The 16,479-nt window shown below is 38.8% G+C and overlaps 1 protein-coding gene across 5 annotated transcripts in view; it reads left to right on the top strand.

Moving 5' to 3' along the window:
* DENND2B (DENN domain containing 2B) overlaps nucleotides 1-16,479 on the top strand; it is a 177,917-nt gene that overhangs the window by 6,486 nt on the left and 154,952 nt on the right. For all 5 annotated transcript variants that reach the window (XM_042957454.1, XM_042957450.1, XM_042957449.1 and 2 more), the window contains exons 3-5: nucleotides 14,368-14,627; nucleotides 14,887-15,025; nucleotides 16,319-16,451. The gene's annotated coding sequence lies outside the window, so the exon portion shown is untranslated. The remainder of the gene's footprint in view (nucleotides 1-14,367; nucleotides 14,628-14,886; nucleotides 15,026-16,318; nucleotides 16,452-16,479) is intronic.

Below are 16,479 nucleotides of genomic sequence, written 5' to 3'. Positions count from 1 at the left end.
GCCTGGTGGCTGTGGACAATGAATGAGGATCCCAAAGTTGAGATGGCTCAAATTATTATCTGAAGTTACTTGATTATAGGGTGAGGCATGGCAGGTAGAGAGGTATGTCACCTTTTGTACTACTCTGTTCCTTGGGCCGGGGAAATTTTCTCTTTATTGTGGACTGGGCAAGATTGGGCATAAGGTGAGTGGGGCAGAGGATGCTTTCATTATGAGGAAGGAGGAGAAGAATATAGTAGCCAAATAGAACATGCAGCCTTGTGGAGAGAGGAGGTGCAAAAAGCTCGCTAGGCTTGACACAGAGCAGAAGATTTCTCTGGCTGATAGTAGGCATTCTGAGTCAACAGCTAGATCCTCATCTTCCTTTTTGGATTTTAAGAAAGTAAAAGTCAAGTGAGGTCAAAGGATTATTTAATAAATGTGATAGCCAGATTTGAGGGTCCATTATCTGATGCATAACATGGACAGAGGGACAGAAGGAAATGGACTAGAGAATGTTTCAGACTAATTGGTTTTAGGTGTGGTCCTCTGACTATCTTATTCTTTGACTTAATTTTTGTGCTGACATCTCATTTTATAAGTCCTAGCTTAGTCTCAGTGCTAGCACTTATAAAATGAGATGTTAAAACAAAAATTAAAATCATGGATGTGAAATACTTGGAAAGACACATTGCTACATAAATGTAAGAAAATATCATTGTATAATGCTAAAATATTAAGAGCTACTGCTAAATGAAACTTTCTCATAAGATAAAGCTTCACCAAAATTGCAATGAAAATTAATGGAAAGATGAGGTTTAATTTACCACAGATTTCAATATGCGTGTATTGAGTCTATGCTCGCTGAACAGTTGAGGTTCTTGTGTGTTAAAAGTGAAGGACAGATCACTTAAGTGACATACACCCTATAGGTACCATGATTTTATAATCCTTTTCTGCTTACTGTGTTTATGATGCTAGTTTAAACTGAGTACATTTGCTTTGTAAGAATCCAAAGGAGAAGATTTTTCCAAAAAAAGATGATGGTCTGTTTATCTAGGCCCTCCAAAAGCATTTCCTGCCAGGCAGTTGACATGTAGCCTTGGCACAATTTCAGAAAACTATTTGCTTCTGTTTACCCTTCCAGATACAGCATCTCCTAGGAATTGAGATGAGGAATCTCCTTTAACTCTTTTAAACTTTATAAAGTTTATGTAACACTTTTGGGTCTCCTCTTTATGTTAGCACAATGAAAATTCCTGTGTCTTTAAATTCTAAAAAAAAAATGCCTCTGTTTTAGTAATTTACTAGCAGAGAAGTCAAAGCCTTAAAGTGAATTAACCCAATAAAATGTAATTAGAATATTCCTTTTCCCATATGATTGTTAATCTAAGTCTCCTTTTCAGAAAACTCAATGCAATTATATCTGAATATATAAAACTTATTAATCATGGGATAAGTGTTAACATTTGCAAAATCCTTCTGCACTAAGAAACAGAACCCACTATTGAGTTTTTCTGAAGAGTATGCTCTGCTTAATTGACTTCTAATATTTTTCTTTTTCTTTTCATGTAACATTTCAGAAATATTTTCTGAAGTAAGATAATAGTATGTTTAAAAAATAAAAATTACTCAAAATTTTTATTCCTTTTAGGGAGTCAATTTGTTTCTAAATGTTTTTAATATTCATTATGTAGTTAGGAATATAAGAGCATATTATAGCTTTATTGTGACCCCAGAATGCATGCTATTTTAATTAAGTATAAATGTATCTTTGAGGGAATGTGACAGCCAGTGTATTAATATAAAGATGAGAAATTTGAGATACAGGAAAAATACAGTAACTTCAGTACCTACTACAGTTAAATGTTGGCAAATTTAGGTCCTCTCTGCACACTGTTGTTAAATATATTATTACTTACTTTCTTTGTCCTACCAGAATGAACTAAAAAGGATTCTAAAACTCTAGCCAGCACCAGGGTAGGCAGCAGTAGATGAAGAAGGATAAGAAGCTGTGATGACCCTGAAATGAATGGCATGGGAAGGTGGCAAGAGAATAGTTTATGATCAGGCCTAGGCTGGGGAACTGGAGCCAGGTAAGTGGTTCAGATTCAGAGCGTATCCATGATCCAAGGTCAGAAGAAGGCCATGAATTGGAACAAGATGACTACTGAATGGCAAGGATCAGGGCAAGCAACAGATCAGAGACAAAAGTACAGGAGACTGGCATACAAACACCAGTGAGATGGGTAGGTGGGGAATGATAAGCATATGTCCAAAGTTTAGGGTCTCAAATTTAAGGTTGCCATTAGAATTTGTCCCATTAATACTCTGGACAGCATAGATCTCACATTTCCCACCCTTCTTTTCTCTGTAATTTACAAGGTTTCAGACATAGTTGGAAGACATGACCCTGCTTTTCCACAACTGATACTGAAGGCCTATGTGCTGAGATGAATGGCTCCCTGCAATAAGGGAATCAAGAGTCAACATAGTCTAGAGTCTAGAGCGTTCTGTCTTGGAGGCTGGAATTGTAAGGGCAAAATGATTTAGAAAAGATAGGGTCACCATTGTTATCATGCACAAAGAGTTATCTTGGTCTTGTGAATTGGGGACATTGGTCCATTCCATGACTTCTTATCTGTCTTGAAACCGTGTTGGTTCCCAGACTACCTGGCCCAGCAACAATCTGAGTACTGACTGACAGCCTCAGCCCAATCCTGTGAATCTACACCACCTTAATTTTTAGGACTTCCAGCTATATATTCCAGGGGAAGTAAAGAATAGGAGATCCAGAGTCAGGGTGAAACAAGCAGAATGACTAAGACAATCCTCTCTGTTAGTCAGGGAACTAGTATCACGGTCCTCTCAGAGACCGAGCTCATCCTCCCCCTCACTGCACTGTCTGTCATGGAGTAGGTCCTTAATAAATTTTGGTTGAATATTGAATTATTGCAGGGGCCTACAAGTGATGAAAGTAACTTAGTGGGAGAAGGAGTGGGAGAGAACTCCTGACATAGGCACAGAGCCTGAATGCAGCTTTCATATATGAGAAAGATGAAACTATATTGCTAGGGATGTCCTAGAAATAAATGAAGATACAAAGAAGTTATTAACATACCCATGGTTATAGAGCCATCCAGGGCAGCACTAGAAATTTACCGAGTGTCTTTGTTTTCAGATTTATGCTGTGTACACTAAACAAATGGTTTGTAAAGATTCAAAACACTGCTTAGGCCAGCAAAAAAAATTTTTTTTAATTAATATAAAGTTTGAGTAAGTGAAATTTTGAAGATGATGGAATCTAATTGATAACTTCCTTACTCTTTAACCTGTAGATAATCTCCCTTTTAAAAGTGTTCATTATAGTAGTGATTATGCAGAGAAGAAGCCTGTGATGAAAATGTGGTATAAAATTGTGTTCTTTGTTCAGCAAGTTAAAACAAGCTGGTCTGTAAGCAATTATTATCTTCATCAAAATTCCTAGCTCTAATGTTTTGGCTTCATTGGCCCGGCACGTATGCCTTCTTGAACAATTGGATGGATTTAAAACACTTATGAGATGTTTGTGCTTATATCTTAACATAGCATCAGTTCAACAGGAAAGAGAGAGAGAAAAAAAGCAACATTTGGCATTAGGGCATGGTTTAAAAAAGAAAATCAAACCAAAACTAAAGTAAACAAAAATCCCTTACAGCGCTTAAATCCCTGTATACGAATGAACATTCTTTATTGAGCCTTGTAATGCCTTCAGTAGCCATGCTGTAGTTAGTGTTCAGGAGTGTCTTTCTGTTCCTTACTCTTTAATCACCTAATGTTTCTGGAAAGATTACTGGAGGGTTGGCTACCCGTTACTAACATTTTTATATGGGTGATGCATTCTAAAGAAATCTCTTTTTGCCTTTTTTGCTGTATTTTTGGTTATTCCAAACAACAGCAACAACAAATATATACTGTAATCTAAGGAAACTCCTCAGGTGCCTGGTTGGGTAAGCAGATGATTTAAAAGTGAATTAGCTTTTTAAATTCTGAATTTGCATATGTGTGAGTGACTATGAAGAATGTGCCTTTGGATAAGATTGGGAATGTTTGGTTAAAAAATAATAACCTTTTAAGATTAAAAATATTCACAGGTGCATTTTTAAGCTTATATAATTTTTTCTAGAGGGTTGGGTTTCTGTTTACATTCTTTGGTTAGCTAATGATCACATAATCTAATATTTATACTATATATTCTTTTGAAATTACTGTAATGCAACAGCCATTTATTGGGTAGCTGTCATTTACTAGATATTGAAGATGGATACACCTTCAAGGGGTACACATTCTAGCAGAATCAACAGATTGGGTGTCATGGTGAACAATACTTGTGAACAGATGTTCTGGGCTATGGGCTGTGCGTTGGGTGCAAAGAGAGGGAGTAATTCATTCTGCCTAGGAGCAGGCTTTACTGAAAAGGTGACCTTTGATTTGGGCCTATCAAAAGTGTTAACCTTCTTGACATTTTCAGGAAATGACAAGTTATTTATGAGACTGAGCATAATGAAGCCAATATGTAGAGTTTGATAGAAGAGTTAGAAGGAAAAATGTATAAAATTTCCCATAAGGTAGAAGAAAAAGACAATGAGATGGACAAATAAAGGATCAATCTAGGAGGTCCAACATATAAATAGGAGTTCTAGAAAGAGAAATTAGAGAAAATTAGGGGAGGAAATCTATGAAAAACAAAACAAAACATTTATTGGAACTAAATCAAGGAATATGAGCCTCCAGATTAAAAGGGCCCACTTTTAATGTGCCTTAGAACAATGTTTGAAAAAGTACCCATATGCAGGCACATCATCATGAAATTTCAGATTTCAGATAGGAAAGATCCTCCAAGCTAGCAGACACAAAAAATGCATTATATTTCCCAGCTGCAATACTAGAAAGCATATGACCAGTAGAACAATAACTTCTAAAATCTGAATAAAAAATATTTTTTATTTAGAATTCTTTACCAGCCTAAACTGTCAGTCCAGTGGGAGAATAGTTTGAAATCATTTTCAGCCTTGTAAAGTATCAATTTTTTTTTTTTACCTCCTATGTACCCTTTCTCAGAAACTACAACAGGGATCGAAAAAGAAAGAGGAAGACATGAGATGCAGGAAACAAAAGATCCAACATAGTAGAGTTATTCTTCAAAAGGAATAGGCATGCTTCTGAGATAAGAGATAGGGAGGCAAGCAGATGCATTTTGACATAGTAGAGGAATGTCAAGGAAAATACACCTCTGCTTTTTCAGCGATGAGGGCAAGGTTGCCTGCTAACAGTAATTGGTTAGAAGTTTTGAAAATATACAAACTTGGGACCGTTGTTGTGAAAAGCAAGAAAAGAATCTTAATCACTAGGAATAATGAAAAAAGGATTGTTGAGCAGTATTCAGTACGGTGAGGCAGTTTGTAGTGAAGCCTGTCAGTTTCTTTTGCATCTTTCAGTAGGTTTTCAGAAATCATAAAGGTACTTTTTGTCAGTCAACTTCAATGCTCTTTATCAGAGATCACTTTTTCCTGAGATGCTCTGAAGATTTGTTTTTATAACACAAACTGAATTTTGGTTGGTAAAGGATCAATTTCCTCATGGTATTAGATCTGTATGCTGGAAAGCTGAGACTCTTAAAAAATTACAATTGGTAGTAAAAATCACACACACACACACACACACACACACACACACACACACACACACAGAGGTTAGAGTGACAGCTTCCAATGCATCTGTAACCCAGACTTCTTGAGCCCTTAAATCTTGGCTCTTTAAGTCTTGATGACTTGAAGGTTGGCTGATGACTTAGATACTTGGGAGGAAGGAACTAAAGACCGAATGGAATGCTAGTTATTCTGCAAGAAAAGAAAAGAGGAAAGAAAGGAGGAAATAAGATAGATGTGAGTGCTGGGAAGAGGTTGGCCTTCCAGGAGACTGAGGGCAGCTCTGTCCTCTGACTTGAGTGTATCAGCCATGTTTCTCAAGCTAACAGAGATGTTGGGGTAGATTACACTTAACAATAGGGTAGACACATACAAACTGTCACCCCCATCTTACTGATGTTTACATTTTCAAAGTCATAACTATGACTATACAAATGGTAATGTGAGTAACTTTTTCACAACTATTTTAACAGAAGCTCTCTAAGCACTTATTCCATTTGTTAAGAAAATAGTTATTCTATTATACTGTTTGAATCCACTAAGCATGTAATTTTGGTCATCTCTGAGCTAGACATCTTTTCCTTGACTCTAACCTGTAGTCTAGAATCTCCCATAGAGTTTTTTTTCAATTATAACTGCCTAGACCCTACCTCTAGAGATTCTGCATCAGAGTCTCTAGACATATCCTGGACTACAGCATTGCATTTTTATAAACTCCTCAGATGATTTTTCCCCCTGAGGACACATATTTTATTCTGTAAAGAAATATAAAGGAATTGGAAGAGGACTACAGTTCTCAGGTGATTTCTGATGTGCACCAAGGTTGAAGACTATCTTTGTTTCTAATTTACTCAGCACATTGCATCCATAATTATATTCCTGAAATGCACATCATGTTACTCTTTTCCTCAAAAACATTGTTTCTTCATGCCCTTCAGAATAAAATTCAAATTTCTTAGTACTGCTTTTTTAGCCTTCCTAGGTCTGACCCTGTGTCAGTCAGAGTAGGTTTAGCCTATGCTGCAATAGCAACCCCTGAAATTTCAGTGGCTTAAGACAATAAAAGTCTATTTCTTGGGCACCTGGGTGGCTCAGTCAGTTAAGCATTTGACTCTTGATTTTGGCTCAGGTCATGATCTTGCAGTTGTGAGATCCATGCTGAGCATGGAGCCTGCTTGGGATTCTGTCTCCCTGTGCCCCTCCCCTGTTGTCACTCACTGTCTCTCTCTGTCTCTGCCTCTGTCTCTCAAAAAAAGTCTATTTCTTACTCATATAACATGTCCAGCATGGGTCAATAGGGAGGTACTACTTTATTCAGTGACCCATTCTGCCCCATTGTCTCACATGGCTTTGGATCTGTGTGGTTAGAGAAGAGAGGCATGCACATCTCTTACTCATTCCTTTTCTTTTTTTTTCTTTTCTTTTCTTTTCTTTTCTTTTCTTTTCTTTTCTTTTCTTTTCTTTTCTTTTCTTTTCTTTTCTTTTCTTTTCTTTTCTTTTCTTTTCGGTAGGCTCAACATCCAACATGGGGCTTGAATTTATGACCCCAAGATCAAGAGTTGCATGCTCTACTAACTGAGCCAGCCAGGTTCCCCTCTCACTCATTCTTAGAAATTTTGGCCTGGAGGTGATATGAGTCATTTCTGCTCACAACCTGTTGGCTAGAAAGTCATATGGCCCTACCTAATTGTAGGGTGAATGGAACATATAGACTTCTGGGGACTGGGCAGGATATTAGTAAACATTTGTTGTGTCTACCACAGACCCCTATCTCCCTATTTTTTTTTTTAAGGTTAAGTTGGACTTCATACAACTTCATAAAAATTAACCATTTGAAATGCAGAATTCAATGGCATTAATTGCATTCACGATGCTGTCCAACAGTCACTTCTGTTTAGTTCCAAAACATTTTCATCACTCCTAATGGAGACCCCATACTTATTTCTCCCTCCCTCCAGCCCCTGCCAACCACTAATCTTCTTTTTGTCTCTTGGATTTACCTGTTTTGGATAGTACATATAAATGGAATAATACAATATGTGGCCTTTTGTGTCTGGCTTCTTTCACTTACATAATGTTATCCAAGTTCATCCACATTCTAGGATGTTTCAGCACCTCATTCCTTTTTGTGGCCAAGTAATATTTCAGTATATGAATATACCACATTTTGTTTATCAATTCATCTGTTGATGGACACTTGGGTTGTTTCTACCTTTTGGTTATTGTGAATAGTGCTATGAAAATTCATGCACAATTAATTTGAACACCTGTTTTCATTCCTTGCAGTTTATACCTAGGACTGAAATTGTGGGGTCATATGGTTATTCTATGTTTAACTTGTTGAGGAACCACCAAACTGTTTTCCACTAATCTGCCTTTTTAGCCTCTGTTACTTTAGTCAAATAAAGAGCAGTCATTGTTCTTAAAGTTAGTAGTTCACAGCTCAGGCAATTCCTGTGGTTTTGAATTATCTCCTCCTCTTTTCTATTTATTGAAAAGAAATTGTAACAATTACTTAAGATTCAGTTCCGACCCTCTTTCCATCGGTTTTTGGGAGGAAAGTCTACTACTGCAAATTCCTCTTTTTTCTCCTCTTTATCTCTTTTATACCACATATTTTATTCTGATATATTGTTAATATGTACCTTCCTCACTAGATTTTAGATTTTCTTATATGACTTATCTCTTTTATGCTCCATTGATGTCAAAGACAGTTTTTTGCAGGTGTTTAATAAATGTTTGTTGAGTGAATAAAGAAGTAAATAGCTATAGCTATTTTTTTTCTCATTTGCTGTAGGTTCATTTTTTTTTTTTTCAAGTAATATGGAAAATTACTAGAAGAGATCACATTCTCACAATTCTTATTTCGGGGATGCTTTTGGGGCAAAGTTTAGTGAGCTTAGTGACAGAGATAAATCATTCTTCAATCTAGGGATATTTTGATTAGATCTAAAACTGATACCATTGGAACAAAAATTGATAACCAGTGTTTCAAATCAGTAAATTTTTAGACTTTAATTTCTTCCAATTAAAAATTATCTTTAAGCCCCTGAGAGAATAAAAAGGACCATTCAGCAAGACATACGAGTGAGGAGACCTTTCAGTCTTCGTGAGCTTTTCTGAGCTTTTTCTTGTTTCCTGTCCATCTAAAGAGCATCCAGTATCTCATCTTATTCTTTATTCTCTCCCAGGTCTAGCCTGCCCAGCCTCATCAGTCAAACAGTCCTAACACTTTCTTTAAGTAAAGAGTAAATAGCCTGGTATTTGGAATAAAACCCCAAATAGCATTACAGAGCAAAAAATAAATGGACCTAGGTCAGACTAAACCTTTTTGTAAGCTGATTATAGGAAAAGAAACTTGATTTTATGTACTATATCTCTCATACACTTAGGAAGGGGAGAGTGAAAAGTACTACATGGTATTCAGGCAAGGAAACAGATTCTGTTCTGAAAAAGGGGATAAGGGAAACTGTTCAGTTAGCCCTTAAGTACTTTAACAAACTAATAGCTTATTTGTAGCTTTATGTTAAAATCCCAATTATAACACTTATGAAAGTAATAACCACTTAAATCCAAATGAGATTTACCATCTTGACAAAAATAATGTATATCTTAAAACATAAGGTTCTTAAGATCTTTATTAATAACCTTGTAACTTATGTTAATTATATCTACCAAGAGTATACTAAGTCAATTTTCCCCCTTAAATTCTGTGTAGATATAAATAGAATCTTTCTCTTATTACAAAAGAAAAATTTCAGGTTGTGAGGGTATGTATATGCCAGAAGTTTTTGTACAGATTTTCACTGTCAGTCTATTAACACAGTAACAGAAGGAACTATTTATTGGAGGGCTTAAGAAAAACATAAAAATGAGGAAGTTATTTACAAAGAGATGTGGCATTTTATAACCACATCTGCATGTTAACCAACATTGGTCGCTGAAGCTATTTTGTAGTCTGGAGTTGTGCGTAGTAACGCTCATAAGTAAAATGAAGGTTGCAATTCTGCTAATCCTTCCAGTGGACTGAAATAGAGCGTGAACCCTTAGCTTTGCTCTAGAATGGGGATTCCTATCTTTTTTGAGATCTTGAACCTCTTTGATAATCCATTATAGGCTTTGGACTTCTTCTCCCAAAAATGCGTTATACACAATAAATAATTTTTTGTTCCCTTTGAATATCTCTGGAAACATATACAAGAAACTACAGTGATTGCCTGAAGAGAGGGAAGCTGGAGAACAGGAGTAGGAAGGAAGACTTCTCTTTCTCCAAATATCCTTTTATACTGTTTTTTAAGTTTTCAACCAGGTATATATCTTACATATACGTATACATATACATATATAAATATATATATATAAATATATATATATATATATATATATTTTAAAGTCACAATGAAAAAATGTTTACACACAATTTTGGGTTCTGTGTTTCTTATACCCTACAATTAAAAAAAAATTTTTAATGTTTGTTTATTTTTTTGAGAGAGAGAGAGAGAGAGAGAGCACGCACAAGTGGAGGAGGGGCAGAGAGAGAGGGAGACACAGAATCTGAAACAGTCTCCAGGCTCTGAGCTGTCAGCGCAGAGCCTGACGCGGGGCTCGAACCCATGAACCGTGAGATCATGATCTGAGCCTAAGTCGGATACTTAAACAATTGAGGCCTCCCCCCTGCCATCACCCCGGTGCCCCACTTATCCTCTACAATTTTAAAAACTAAGTAGCTTTTAACAGAATATACATTAGGTCAGTTACGGATTATCTTACTTGATTACCAAAGATAGAAATATAATCAATAGTTTCAGTGACCTATTCGTGCTATTGTTTGTTTAACAAAACATGCTGAGTCCTCAATGATCTGTTTTGAAATCTTGTTAAACTTTGTTTAGTAGGAATATACTTTTTTTAAACATCAGTTTAAGGATTTTTTTTTCTTTCAGAGGTAGGCTGTAAAGGCAATTGTGACTAAGGAAGTTGCTTATTGGGAAGAAAAGAGCTATATTATGTTTCAATTCATATAATGTCTTGCTTGATTTCTTTTGGGAAGCCTGTGTGAGTGTGTGGTGATAGAGGGGCTTTCCTCTAAGGGAAAATTGGCCTATGTAGAACTGACAAAGATCTTACAATTAATTTAGTGTAGTGTTTCTTAACCTTGGAGATTCTAATTCAGTAGGTCTGGGACTATAGCCAGAAACTGTATTTCTGACAAGCTTCTTAGATGATTCTGAAGGGCTCTCAGCTTTAGGAACTAGTGTTGTAGTACATGCTATTATGCTTTACTGATTGCAAAAATTCGTCATAAGGATTCTTACTACTGACATTTCAACTGTGTGAATATAAGTCCCGTTCGCCTTTTGAGGGTCTTGGAAAAGAGGAAAGTAAAAAGCCAGAGGGATGACCTTGATAGCTACTCCTGAGGCATGCTGGGCTTCTGGAGATTACAGATCAGAGTTGTTTTATATTGAAACTGGCCCTAAGTCTTAAAGCTTATGGAAAAAGTTCAAGGGTGAATATTGGGTGCTTTAGAAATGAGGTTCTACTCAAATGTAGGGGGAATGGAAAAAGAATTGGATTAAATAGTACTTGTTGAGGTTATGGATTAATAATTAGTAATTATTTAGAGTGATTAAAAATTATTACTAATTTTTAATAATTAGTAATTATTTAGAGTGATTTTAATATTTACCATTTAAGTTTAGTTATTTAAAACAAAACATAAAATTTTTATTAAAAATTTAAAGAAGGAAATGATATGTAGAAAAGCATGCCCTAGAAAACCTAAAGGTAGGTCATCTGGGCCAACCTTCTTGCCCAGTTGCCTGCCTTAGAGAAACCTGGTTATTTGGATCATGAAGCATAATAAGACCCCAATTCCCCCTTTAATTAAGACCACATATAATATTGTAAGCAGAGTATGTAGGAGGAAGTAACTGCTTCATGAGTACTAGACCTGCAAACCTGGAAGACTTCCTCAAAAATCTTAATCCCTTTGTCCCTCGAAGAAAAAAAAAACACTCCAAAGCAAAATCTATGAACCAGAAAACCCAAGCCACTCACCATGTTTAAGTGCAGGATTTAAAATAGCAAAAGGAAGTAAAGCCCATCTCTGTGATGTCAAGTGCTATTTTGGTATATAACAAAATAGTTGAATCATAAGTCTCTCAAAGTTAAAATATTAAACAGACTCTTAGCTATAAGATGTGTTGCCAGGCATCTGTATGGAATATAAGCATGTAATCAGAGTGTATTGTATTTCTCCACACAAAGAGAAGCAAAGCTACTGCTTCTAAAGATTAGGAAACTTTCATTAGACTGACAGAAGACAGTACAGAGGAAATGGCTTGGGGGTGGAGGCGATGTATTTGAGAGGATGAAAGGAACAGTATTCATACTATCCAAATTAGAGCCAGGATGTTTATGCTCAAATCTTGTCTTGGCTCTGTGTTGAGGGGACTGAATAATGGGGACTTGAGAAAGTGTATCTGTGAGATCCCTAAATTAGGCACCAAATATACCAAATTCCTTTGTAAACTCTTCTTATTTGTGAATAAAGCCCAAAGCCAGCTAATGCTAATTACCTCTTCCTCTTTTCTGTTGCTAGTATCCTTCCTAAAGCTGTGATTTCATTCAGTTGTTTACAAGTCACATGCCTCTACAGGATTGTCACCTTATGGGGAGTGGTTTTATTCATTTTTCATTTACTCAAACACCATGTACTTATTGTGCACATATTTCATGCTGGGTACTGTGCTAGGCACATAACAATGTAATTATTAGCAAAGATAGACTTGGTCCCAGTCCTCGAGCTTACATCTCCCTTAGTTTTGTCGTGTGATGTGGACATTAGATTAATGTAAATTACTTAATTAGCACCTTTTAAATTAGTATTAGAAACATTTCAGTTGTCAGTGTCTCTAATAAAATTTTGGCCAGTGTTAACTGACTGAGACTGACATCAGTGGAGTTTAGACTCAAGACTATATTTAGGCTGTATTTAAAAAACTTAAGGGATGTTAATTTTCTTTCTGAAAGAGCAGATCTAATTAAGGTTTTTCTTAAGAATTAGAAAAGCTCAATGCATAATTTGCAATAGCATTGGCAAAAAAAAAAAAAAAAAGAACTATTTGTATCTCATTATTGCCCTCTTACATTGCTTTAGTACACATAGGAGGCAGCAGCGGCAGCTCTTGGAGATGAAAACAGTTACTGTCCTGGGTCTGAATAAAGAAAATCTTGATGCTTTCTTTTGGGATGGCTTTCTTTACAGTTGTCATTCATAAGAAAGGACTTTAATAAGTAGAAGTTTTAATAGTCTTGCAAGTGAGAAACTTAAGAACTTCCTTATACAGCATAAGGAGCTGCAGGTGGCATCTGCCTGGAGTGTTATTGCATTCTGTGGCTTGTGTCCCCTAAGGATTCTTCTACATGAATTCTCTTGTTGCTTTTGGAGTGTAGAACCACCCTAATTTGAGACTGAAGATTGGAGAAGGCTAAGTCCATCCATATATGGCCTTGGTCTCCTGAAGGGTTCAAGTACTTCACTAAACTAGAGGAGAAACTCATTGCTAGATTTTGAATTTGGAGTAAAACTTGTTTTGATTTGCCTAGTTTCAGGTTGTCATCTGTATTTTCCAGTGTGCCTCAACAATGGAAACCTTGGGTTTTCTTAATGTAGAATCAATTCACTTTACCAAGAGCTGATATATTTTTCACACACAGACAACTGTGTTACTCTGTGTATAAGGCCTTCTGCTAGAAAGGCCAAATGTATCCTCTGGCACAAGATAAAGAGTTCGTGCCAGTGATTTATATTAATATCCTTTTTGGGCAAAGGAACAATAGACTTTATCGGTTTGATTCTTGCCACTATTTCTGTTTGATCATGAACAAGTTAAATTGTTTTTAGGATGTATCTTAAAGTCCCCATTATTATTATTTTTGAGCAAGAGAGAATGTGAGCGAGTAGGGGAAGGGCAGAAGGAGAGGGAGAATTCTAACCAGGCTTAATGCTCAGCGCAGAGCCAGACTCTGGGCTTGATCCTCACATCTTTGAGATCATGACCTGAGCTGAAATCAAGAGTCTAATGCTCAACCTACTGAGCCACCCAGGTGCCTCCCTGCCCCCACCCCCACCCCCACCCCACCATTATTTCTGAGCTGAATAAATCCCTCTTTCAGACATGTGACAATTGAATTGGCCTGGGCTTTGAAACATGTCTTGGCCTTTATAGCCTGTTTATCTTCATTCATATACATTTGCTCCTTCAAGCTATAACTAGGTTTGTGAAAGTCAGATTTGTGCATTCCAATATCAAAGTCTATTTATAGTGATTTATGGGATGAGAAATTGGGTAACATGGGTTCCTAACATCCCACCAAGTATGTGTGGGTTTGGATTTTAAGTGGTTTGCATGATTCTTTTCCAAGTGGATTGTCACACTGAGTTAACAATGTCTTTCAGAATTCCACTAATAAATCACAGATTCTCACTGCTAGTATTCCATTGCTTATTTAATGACACCCTATTCTAGTTTTGGGTTTTGTAAGCCACATGGAGTATTTAAAACAAAATCTCAGAATGCCCTTGGAACTTTTGGTTCAGATCAAACTCCTTGGAACCCTACTGCTTTCAGAGTTCCTCTGCCACTGTTGGCAGTACCAAACGTAGCTTCTTGTAATGTCTTTTTGGGTTTTGCAGGGCTGCCCCAGGCCAAGGGCTGGAAGAACGGAAAGAGCTCATCGGTTTGTTTGAAGGCAGACAAGCTGTACAGGCAGCTTTTCCCAGACTCTCCCAGCTCCGGCTTTTCATGCATACCAGCAGAGCCGCTTTTTTCCTCCAGTGATTGAAACCATCTGGACTGCAGGGGGGTCACGTGTGTATGAGAAAATGACATAAAGTTTCAGATCCCCTTGTGTTTTGCTCCAGACCCAGACAATTCTTGTTCGGATGGTGCCGAGGTGAGGGCCGTCCGGTTTGTGGGCCAACTCTTCATCCTGCCCCCCACCTCCATTTTCCCAACCCCAGCACACCCTCCCCCCCCCCCCCCCCCCCCAAGCTCCACACTCTCAGCGCGGGTTTTCTTGTTCCCTCCAGTGCCTTGGAGCACACCCCGCCACCGGGCTCAGCAGCCCACCCTCTCTGTCTCGGGTGGAGGCACACCTCCTCCACGCCCCCCTCCACTCAAATCTGTGCTCCCTCCCATCTCTCTCCCCCTAGCCCAGCCGGCCGCAGCCCCGGGCGCGGATGCCTGCCCGACCACCGCCCTCTCTCCCGGAGCGGCTCCTCCTCCGGGCTGCGCGGCTCCAGACAAGCCCCCATCAGTGCGAGCGCCCAGCCTGGCTGGAGAACTCAAGAGGTAAGAGCGTCCGGCCGCCGCCCTGGCTTTCCCAGCCCGTCTTCCCTCGGGAGGGGGTGGGGTGCCCGTGCCCTGGCTCCCGCGGCTGGCGGGCAGGAGGGGCGCCGGTTCCGCTCTGCCGCGCCCTGCCCGCCGCTGCAGCCCTAGCCCTTTTCCCGCTATTCACCGCTCCTAGCCCCGGCCAAGTTTCAGCTCTGTGAGTATTCGCGCCGGGCGCCCACACTCGGGGGCCTCTGCAGGCGCAGAAGAGCAGGGCGGAGGGGGGCAGCTCGGCGGGGCTGGTGGGGACTGCCCTCTGGGCGGTGGGTCGGGGCAGCCTTTCCGGAGGGCTGGGGCCACGCAGTTGGGGGTGGGGAGCAGGGAGACCAGGGATCTGGGGAAGTGCAGAGCTGCGGTGCGCAGAGGAGACTGCGGGCAGTCCCGGCGGGCCTGTGAGTGGGTTTCGCGTGCAGCCGCCGGTTGGTCCCAACCGCTTGGTTGGACTCGCCAAGCTGCTCTGCTGTGGCTGTTGAGCCCTAACCTGCAGCTGTGGTGGTTGTATGCAGGCTCCTTGAGGGACGCGCGCGCGCGCGCGCGCGCGCACACACACACACACACACACACACACACACACACACGGAACTCAAACAAAGGAAAATTAACTTTGTACTCTATGACTTTAACAAATTAAACTGCAAGTATTGGTGAATGATTAGCTTTCCTTTTTTGTCCTTCACCTGAAATGCACTAAGTATTAAAGATGTATTTTTTAAGTGACTCAAGACTAGCCAATGTTTGTGCTACCTTATCCAAGAATTTAGTAATTTAGTAGAATTTAAGAGACTGAACATTTTCAAGTGTTTCTAAGGATTATTGCATTTTCCTGGGATCTTTATACGAATGTAGTTTACAGTTACTTGGACATGAATAAAACAACTTCACTAACTGAGAGAATTTGTTTTAATGCTGCCTTAGTCTAGCTCTTGGTTTTATCCCATGCAGGTGTTTCTCTTGTTTGGGCAGCAGGGTCTTGGGAATGGGAAAGAGGTCATTATCTCAGCTCCAGGACAGTTTTGAGTTATCTTTTATATGCGCACACTTCAACTGGCCATCTTGGGATAGGGCCACAAGATTAAAACTCAAGTGACTGTGTTACTTTTTTCCCCCAAGTAGTATTTTCAGAAGGTGAATCCCTTCACTGATGAGATTTTTCAGAGACAGGTTTCTAAAGAACCTGAAATAGTCTAGATTTCAGAAAGCTGATCAAAGGTAGAAACCAAATTGCTCATAGTCTGTCTCCCGTGCTGAATTAAGGACCGCACAAAGAAGGAGCTTAAGAAGAGCCTGTTGAATGCATGGAGTGAAGTAAAGGCTTCCTGGACTCTGCTGGCTTGTCTGAGAGTTCCACTGTGACTACGTAGATACAAGCGTCCTTTTCATTTATCCGGTAACTATTACCCTTGGAAAAACTCCCT

This window comes from Panthera tigris, chromosome D1, assembly GCF_018350195.1.
Source record: "Panthera tigris isolate Pti1 chromosome D1, P.tigris_Pti1_mat1.1, whole genome shotgun sequence".
Taxonomy (NCBI): Eukaryota; Metazoa; Chordata; class Mammalia; order Carnivora; family Felidae; genus Panthera; species Panthera tigris.
The sequence above is the reverse complement of the archived record's forward strand: the minus strand, read 5'-3'. Positions and strand labels throughout refer to the sequence as shown.